The sequence below is a fragment of the Pinus tabuliformis genome, chromosome 7 (genome assembly GCF_031772625.1).
Source record: "Pinus tabuliformis cultivar Carrire ecotype Pingquan chromosome 7, CPIR1, whole genome shotgun sequence".
NCBI classification, from domain to species: Eukaryota; Viridiplantae; Streptophyta; class Pinopsida; order Pinales; family Pinaceae; genus Pinus; species Pinus tabuliformis.
Window position 1 is genome coordinate 1,273,637,706 of NC_142293.1, and position 9,251 is coordinate 1,273,646,956.

General features: G+C 35.5%; 1 pseudogene; it reads left to right on the top strand.

The window, feature by feature from the left end:
* Window positions 1–7,144: 7,144 nt before the first annotated feature.
* On the top strand, window positions 7,145–7,609 carry LOC149252111 (heat shock 70 kDa protein, mitochondrial pseudogene; annotated as a pseudogene).
* Window positions 7,610–9,251: the final 1,642 nt, after the last annotated feature.

Below are 9,251 nucleotides of genomic sequence, written 5' to 3' on the forward strand. Positions count from 1 at the left end.
ATGGAAAATCAACCTATGGCATTTACAAACCACCCCCCCCCCCCGGAGAAAACCATCCTCATTGTTCTATGATGCTTATGAATAACAAAACATATTTCTTATTAGAGCTTTATAAACACAGCTTTTATGTAGTATTTACAATGACAATTGCTACAAACATGACAAACATATCAATATGTATATATACGGAAAATTCATTTGCTTCAACCTGCAAATAAAGAAGTATATAATGCTGGCATCTGATCATCCATCTCCCATGTAGCTTCATCGAGCCCATGGTGCTTCTACTGGACTTTAACTTTCTCTATTGCTCAATTTTGGAGCATGAATTGTTTCCACTATAATATGCATTGTGGCATTGGTTGGAACTCTCCCTCTAGTTCCACTTGTAATATAGACTAATCAGTCACATGATAAGCATCCTGCACATATCTCTTAAGAAATGAAACATGGAAAACTTCATGGACTTTTTCTAATGGTGGTAGTGCAAGTCTTTAAGCCATTAGTCCAATCCTCTTAAGGATCTCAAAGGGCCTGCAATACCAAGATTTCAACTTGGAACATGATTCAATATTCAAGGAGATCTTCTTGGGATTGATGCACAAGTACACATGCTCCCCAACGTCAAAAACCTTCAATGCTCTATTTTGATTTGCACAACTCTTCTTCCTGTCTTTTGTTGCTTTTAAATTCTTTTTAATAAACTGCATCTCCTACTCCATATGTTCTAACACATGTGGTCTAATCAATACCTTATTCGTTGGATCACTCCAACTGACAGGATTATTATAACTCCATCCATATAGATCCTCAAATGGACATATCTTCAAGGATTTCTGATACCCATTATTATAATAAAACCCCACTAATGGAAGATACTCCTCTCACTTCCTATGTTGATGCATGACATACATCCTCAACATGTCCATAAGAATCCTATTAACCCTCTCTATCTACCATTTTGTCTATGGATGATAAGTTGTACTGAAATCTAGCTCTACCCCCAAGCCTGCAAAAAAATCCTTCAAAAACATGGAAGTGAACTTGACATATCTGTCTAATATAATATTATTGGGAATTTTATGCAACCTCGACATCTCCCTCATAAAATCCTGAGCTACTTCACTAGATAAATTAGAAGACTTCACCACAATGAAGTGAGCTTCCTTGCTCAAATTGTCAACCACAACAATGATGGAATCATTTTGTCTTAACGTACTCAACAATCCTGTAATGAAAACCATGGGAATGACCTCCAATTTCCATTATGGAATCGTAGTAGGCTGCAATAGACCAACTGGATGCTTGCATTCAACTTTCACCTGTTGATAGTCCAAGCACTTTGCACAAACTCAACCACCACTTTCTTTAAATTCGGCCAATAGTAGAATTTCTTAATAGTTTTCAAGGTCTTTTGGTATCATCGGTGGCTTGAATATGACTTGACATGAAACTCACTCAAATAAGCTTCTTCAAATCGCTACTATCTAGCACATAAATCTTGCTCCTGAATTTGACCAAGTCATCTGCTGTGACATGATACTCCTCATCCTCATCACCTTCACCCTATTACTGCAATCTCTACTTCAGTTGCTAGTACCTATTTTCATGCTTCCCTACATGTAAAATTTGTTCCTAGACATCTATTCCATACACGTTCATAGTTGAAATATGATTCACCTACACTCTTCTACTAAGACCATTTGAAACCTTGTTCTCCTTACCCTTGATTAGCCAGCCATCTTGCTTTCCTTGCATTCAGATTGGGCTGGTTAAACAAGCACCTTAGTCCACTGTGATCAATCGTAAGGACTAACCTCCTACCAAGAAGATAATGTCTCCACATCTTCAATGCATGAATGATAGTTGCCAACTCAAGATCATGAGTCACATAGTTCTTCTTGTGCTCATTCAAATTCCTTTATTCATAGAAAACCACCTTCCATTCTTACATTAGGAATCCACCAAGTCCTTAATTGCAATCATCTGTACAAAAAACAAACTCCTTATACGGATCTACAATGTTCAAAATAGGAGAATTTGTAACGAAATGCTTCAAGTGATCAAAACTAGTTGCACACTCCTTAGTCCATTTGAACTTCCTCCCTTTCCTTCGTAAATATGTGATAGGATAGCCAATATTAGAGAGGTTCCTAATGAATCGCCTATAATAAACTGCTAATCCCATGAATGATCTAACCTCATCCACATTTCTTTGATTAATCCACCCCATGATAGCTTTAATCTTTTACTTATCCATTGTTATCACATCCTTGGAAACAACGTGTCCCAAGTAATAAATCTAAGACTGATGGAAATTTCACTTGCTGAGCTTGGCATATAGCTTATTCTCTCTCAACAATCTCAATATTGTTGCTGGATGCTATGCATGCTCTTCCTCATTCTTCGAATATAACAATATATCATCAAAAAATACTATCACAATCTAATATAGGTAAGGGTGCAACACATTACTCATTAAACACATGAAGGTGGTTGGAGCATTAGTAAGGCCAAAAGGAACCACCACAAACTCATAGTGCACATACCTTGTTATATGGAATGTAGTATTATAGATTAATTATTCTTTGATGCGAACCTAATGACATCATGATCACATATCAACCTTAAAAAATACTATTTCTTCATTCTTCTAATGAAATGAATCATCAATCTAAGGTAATGTATACCTGTTCTTGATAGTCAACTTGCTCATCTACCTATAATTAATGCATAATCTGAGAGTACCATCCTTTTTCCTTAAAAGCAACGCTGGTGCACCTGAAGGAGATACACTTGCCATTATTTATTTCTTATCAAGAATTTCTTTAAGATACAACTTCAATTCCACCAAATTTAGAGTGTTCATCTTGTATGGTGTCTTAGATGTTGGTGCCTTAGATCGGCATCAACTCAATAGAGAATTCCACCTCCCCATGAGGTGGTAGGTCTAGAATCTCTACAGGAATCACATCCTGGAATTGTTGTAATAGAGGATACATCCTTACGACCTCATCCTCCTCATCCTCCTTCCCTTTTTCATTGGAAACATGTACTGTAAACAATAAACATATTTTCATGTTGCTACACTTGTCTTGCATAGTTGTAACCATTCTCACTAATGTAGGTTTTTTCTTTCCCTCCAAGATTCTCTTTTCTCCATCATCATCCAAGCACTCAATGGCCTTCTCATGCAAGTCTACCTTGGTCTTTTGATTTAACAACCAATCAATTCCTAATATCATGCTATATGATCCTAAAGGAGGCACATTTAGATGTACTGATGTAGGCATGACATTAAGTTAAAACACAGAAGATCACACCCAACGATGTAGTCTTCTCATAGCCCTTGTGGTCAACTGCACCAACCAAGATTTTTCATGCACTTCCTTATACAACTAACATTGATCCACTAGGTTAGGACTAATATAGCTATAGTTTGGTCTAGGGTCAATCAAAATAGAAAGAACTTGATCACGAAGATTACCTTCCATCTTGATAACAGATGTCTGAGTATCTGCTTGCTTGTTATCCACTACTGCATAGATCTGGGGAATGATCTGGCCTACATCCCCTACTCTCTGCACCTCCTAAGCATTGTAAATATGAGGCTTGCCACTGTGGTATGATGGAAAATCCCTCATACGATGGTCTCCACCATAGGTCCAACAATTCAATGGTTTTCTACCATAGCCTTTAGTTTGTTATTCTCCCAAATGAGACTTGTGTCCTTTCTCAGCTGCATTGAACTTCTTATATGGAGCCGAATTTTCGTTGTCTCCTACATATTGAGATATTCCTTACTTATTAGGCCATTTTCCCTTAGTCTTCTCATAAAATTTCTAGTCCTTCTTGAACTTAGGATTGTGCTTTGACTACTCATAACAATGCATCAACTTCATGATGGCTTCCTCCAAAGACTGAGGCTCATCAAACTCAATCCAATATTTGAATGCTAATGGAAACAAGTGGATGAACCTTTGGATCTTCCTTTCTCATACTTGATATAAGGAACATATCTCAACAACCTTAGAAATTTGATTGCGTGATCTTCATCTGTCATGCAACCCATCCAAAGCTCATAGAATTCCTTGGACTTTCCATCATGATTCCTCTTAGACAAGTTCTTCTTCCTGGATATTCTTTAAAACTCATCTCAAATAAGAACCTCTTCTTTGATACCTTTGACATTCTTAACATATTCCCACAAAATATATAATTTTCATTTGAGACTAAAGGTGGCTATCTTAGTTTTCATGATCTCCGAGAAATCATGCAATCCGAAGAATTTATTCATCCCAAGTAGCTATGATTTCACATCTTTTGATTTATTCATTTCTCCATCAAAAGTAGGAGGCTTGGCTTTCTTTAACTCTTTTGGAAGGTATCCCTTATCACTTCTCCTATAAGGATGCTAATAGTGATGGTGATGACATCTCTCAGAACCAGAGCTAGAATAAAATCCATAAGTGACAAACCTCCTCTTAGGCATATCCAAGGATGTGCCACCCTTTACTGTATCATCTCTATCCATGACTAATCCTAAGTTGTCCCTATTTTAGAAAATATAAAAGGATCTGAAGAATCATTGCATTAACCTCAACTTGATTTTCTTGAGCTCTCGCAAGTCTTTCCTATGCCTTATTCAATCACTCATTTTGTACATTGAAATTCATAATTTCTTCCTTCAAAGTTCACAATGTATCTTTCAAAATAGGGTAATGTGCCTCTCCCTACTGCTGAACTAATCCCTCCCATCCTACTAGTGTCTCTTCCAACTTGTATGGAGATTCATATGAATTATACTCAACTATTATTATCTTCATCTCTTGGCCTTCTAGTTCCTACAACATTCCATTATTAGCTAGGTAAAAACATAATCAAAATCATACCCCAATGTATCATAGGGGAGGTTATTGAAATTACACAGGCCAATCTAGATTAGCACGATACAACATCACAAGAATACCAGCCCATACATGGATATCATAACCATAACAGAAAGTAGCTAATATGTGTGCATAATAACATATAGACAACTCGCGTGCACACATAACAATATTCATTTAGCCCAAGGTCCAAGGCTACAAGATCACTTTGATACAACCCTATAAGATCGTTCCCGCTCTTAACTATAAGAATTTTTAATACTGTAGAACAAATTCTAATATACAACTGAAATATCTTCTTAGCTTTTATACCTCATTGCCAAGAAGCGATCCATTCAATTTGAATATTTTTTCTTGTAGGAGGCTTTTTTTTCAAGCATTTATTTGAAGAATGAGTGGTTTTATGAGAGTGCTCACATGGATGAAGATCAAAATAGTGATCTTTCATATGGCCAACTATGTCATAATGTTGGCATTTAGAAATCCATTGTTGTTGTTGTGGAAGAGGAGAAGAATCTAGAATAGTAGAAGGTGAATTGTCATGAAGAAACCCAACACTATGGAACTGGATAGGATTTGAGTAATATGGAATATGAAAGAACAAAACCTTGTCATATGCAAGACTAATTTTCTTCTTTTTATGGACAAGATCTTCCCAAGGTCTGATGATTGGCTTGGGAAGTGAAGATTGAATTTTCACACATGTATTCAAATATGCTTCTTAAATGGATAGTTGATCTAAATCAACCTCAAATTTACTGACCTGATGACTTTCTGGTTGCTGATAGAATCCTGTTTCAAAGTTAAATATGGGATTGTTTTGAACACAAACAAGTTTAAAAGGATGCCTTTTCTGTTGTAACTCATTTTGCTAAAGCTCAATCTCCAACTACAAAAATTCAATCTTTTCCTGTGTGTGTTGTAGACATGTTTTCATGTTAGCGAGATTGTATTTTCTTATTTGGATGGTGTTATGAATAGTAGAAACCATTATTGTGCTTGATATCTCTAACAAGTCATTAAGTCTTGCCATTGTATTACTAGTAAAATAAAGGACTCAAAAGGGTTTCAACTAAAAATGCACCACTACTGGTTTCGAAAGATTTTTTTAGAAATATTATGAGCTAGAGGTGGAGGTGGAGTTGGGTCCTGTATAAAGAATTAACCTATTTTATGAACCTTGGCAGCTACTATAAATTATTCATCACACATGAACCAAAAATGACAACTTTAATAAAAAAGGAAATAACCTAATTTTAATAGTGGAACGAGCATCTTGAATAATGTACCAACGCATACCAACATATCATCATATAATGACTAGCATATATGGATGAGACTACGCATAGAATAGATCAATGCATCAATGCTAAAGATGGACTCAACATACATACAAGGACTGCATCAACTCATTTATTTTGGCTTCAACTTAAATATAAAGAGTACAAACCAATCATAATCCAAAGTTGATTAAACACACAACAATTCACTATATGTTAAATATAACAACAAACATGCATACATATTGGCCTATACTTCACACTGTTCAATGTATGAGAAATGAAACAATCCATCTGAACTCAAATGTCAACACATAATGACACCGATATCTCTCGTTCTCTCTAAACATTCTCACTTTGTGGGCCTCTTCTATGCGTTACCACAACCACTTTCTTAGTGCCTAGGTTGAGGATATAGCGGAGCTTCTGAGTATAGCCAGGAAATTGGAATGCAAAATAGATACCATCCACTTTAGATTCAAATATCTCATCATCACTGGTTGTTTCCTCAGGAACTTTAGAAGTAGTGCTTGAAGGACCAATTTGTTCTTCATGTTCTAGCATGTCATCATCTCTTTCATCCACAAAACTATCTTTAGTGTCTGTCTTATTTTCCAATTCACCTTTTTTGTATGCAATGGCAGTAATGTGCCTTCAATACTTGGGTCACTTTCACTATAGGTCTTTCAAAAACTAACGGATCCCTCTCAACCAATCCACAATGGTTTAATTCGAGTTGTATTTTAGGTGATGTGATAGCTTGAAGAGATACATGCCATAAATGTTGACATAACCTAGAAACAATGTTTTGAATAAAATGATTGCAGAGAATGGATCAGACAAAACATACACCGAGAATGCACAACGTATCACCAGAGTGTGTTTCAGTAGTTTTATCCATCAAAACTTCAACGCACAGTAATCTTCAATCATCACACAAGGATACCAATTCTAATACCAAATGAGGTCGTTGCCATGGGTTTTTCCATTCAGGGTGGTATACTTTTTCATGATGTGAAAGAGTTACTTCTTCTTAATGATAATCCTCTATCCTTTGGAATTGAAACACTTGGTGGTGTGTTTACAAGGCTTGCAAACAGAAACACCACAATTCAAATAAAGAAAAGTCAGGTGTTTTCAACTGTTGTAGATGGTCAAACTCAAGTAGGATTGAAAGTATTGCAAGGTGAGCGTGAAATGGCTTCAGATAATAAGCTTCTTGGTGAGCTCAAGCTTATTGGAATTCCACCAGCACCCATATGTGTACCTGAAATAGAGGTTACCTTTGACATTGATGCAAACAATATTATGATTGTATCTACTAAAGACAAATCCACCAACAAGGATAAGGTTATCACTATTTCATCGTTTAGAGGACTCACAAAAGGCGGCATCAACTTGTATAAAGATAGGTTATCCTTGCAAAGGTTGAGAGAATGAATTTTTTTATATGGAACAATGGCAAGGTTCCAATTTCTAGTTTTTAGAAGTGCAGTTATTATGCAGAACGCGTTGGTGCTAGTGCCAAAATTTTCTTAGCTGCTTCTATGCAGTATTAAGATGTGAAGTGGGTAGGTGGAACGTTAAGTGCATAGGTATGAGAACAAGTATGAACACACATGACGAGCCATTGGTGTAGTTGCAGCAGAATATATAATGTTCATTTGGCGTAGCTCTTTAATGGTGCCTAAAATTGGAGACGTTGCTAACACACATAGATGGTAGGGTGTGTTTTAAGTTGATTTTGAGAATTGTATGCAACGCTAGCGTTATTCAAGGTGAAGCTTAAACTGGGGACATGTAGAACTGAATATCTAATAGCATGTTAGACACACATGGAGAATTAGAAGATATGAAGGATAAACATTAAATGCATTATATTATTCCCATGATATACATTTATAATACATTGGGTTGACTCTTGGATTCATCTTCCAAGGTCTCTTGGAATTCCTTTGGCTCTTCAACATCCACACCATAACCGTTAGTGGACTAGGTGTTCAACATTCATTCCCACAAAATCCCTAAAATAGGAAGCCTTCTGAAGTTGTTAACTTATTATTAACGACCCTTGCAGGGTTGTCAATGAGTTTTGAATCTTGATATTTCGTGCTCCTGGAGCAATTCAAGGGATGATAAATATGATGAATAGTCATTATTACAACATTTTTATTTCCTGAATAAGTCATTCCAAAAAAATCCCTCTATAACAAGCCCTTTTAAGCCATTAACTTGGTATTAATGACCCTTGCAAGGTCGTCAATGAGTTTTGATATTTCATGCTTGTGGAGTTATTCAAGAGATGATAAATATTATGAATAGCCATTATTACAACATTTTTGTTTGCCAATTTTTGTTTGTTTATTTTTTGATGATGCACATCTGAAATAGATATTATATATAACATTTATTGCAGACGAGCTTATCCCATGATCTCACATTCTATGGCTTGAGCCACAACTTGTAGATATTCTTCCTGAATTATGTATGGAACTCTTTGACACTTATGTGGTCTAGGGACATGCCAAACAGATTAACATTGAAATTCCCCTCATGTGAGATTACAGATAACTGCATCAATATTCTCTTGTGACCTGTTTGCACCAGATTTCCTTCATCTAGGCCTGAGAGTTGAGTTCAAAGATGCTATCATATGTCCTTGATAATATTCTCATAGTGATATTCATGTTTTCTACTCTACAAATGCTACAAGACTAGGGATTATATTGAATTAATATTAATGTCATTTTATATCGCTTCTAGCTAGTCACATGTTTTGAATTTTGTATTATTTTTCTACTCACTACGTTCACAATACAGACAGTAATATATAGTTTTTTTATTGTTACAATCTTTTATGTTTTTACTCTTGTCATGAAATTTGACTTTTACATTGAGATTGATGCTTTGTTGACATATTATTATTGCACTCTATAGTACTTTTGATTGTATTTTATCTATGAATTTGAGTTTTGAGACTAAGTTTGGTTGTGTGCAATATACTTGTAATGAATCAATTAAATATTATTTTGATTTTTAAAGATTTTTCATAGTCCCATGAATTTGTTGATTCGATTTTTAA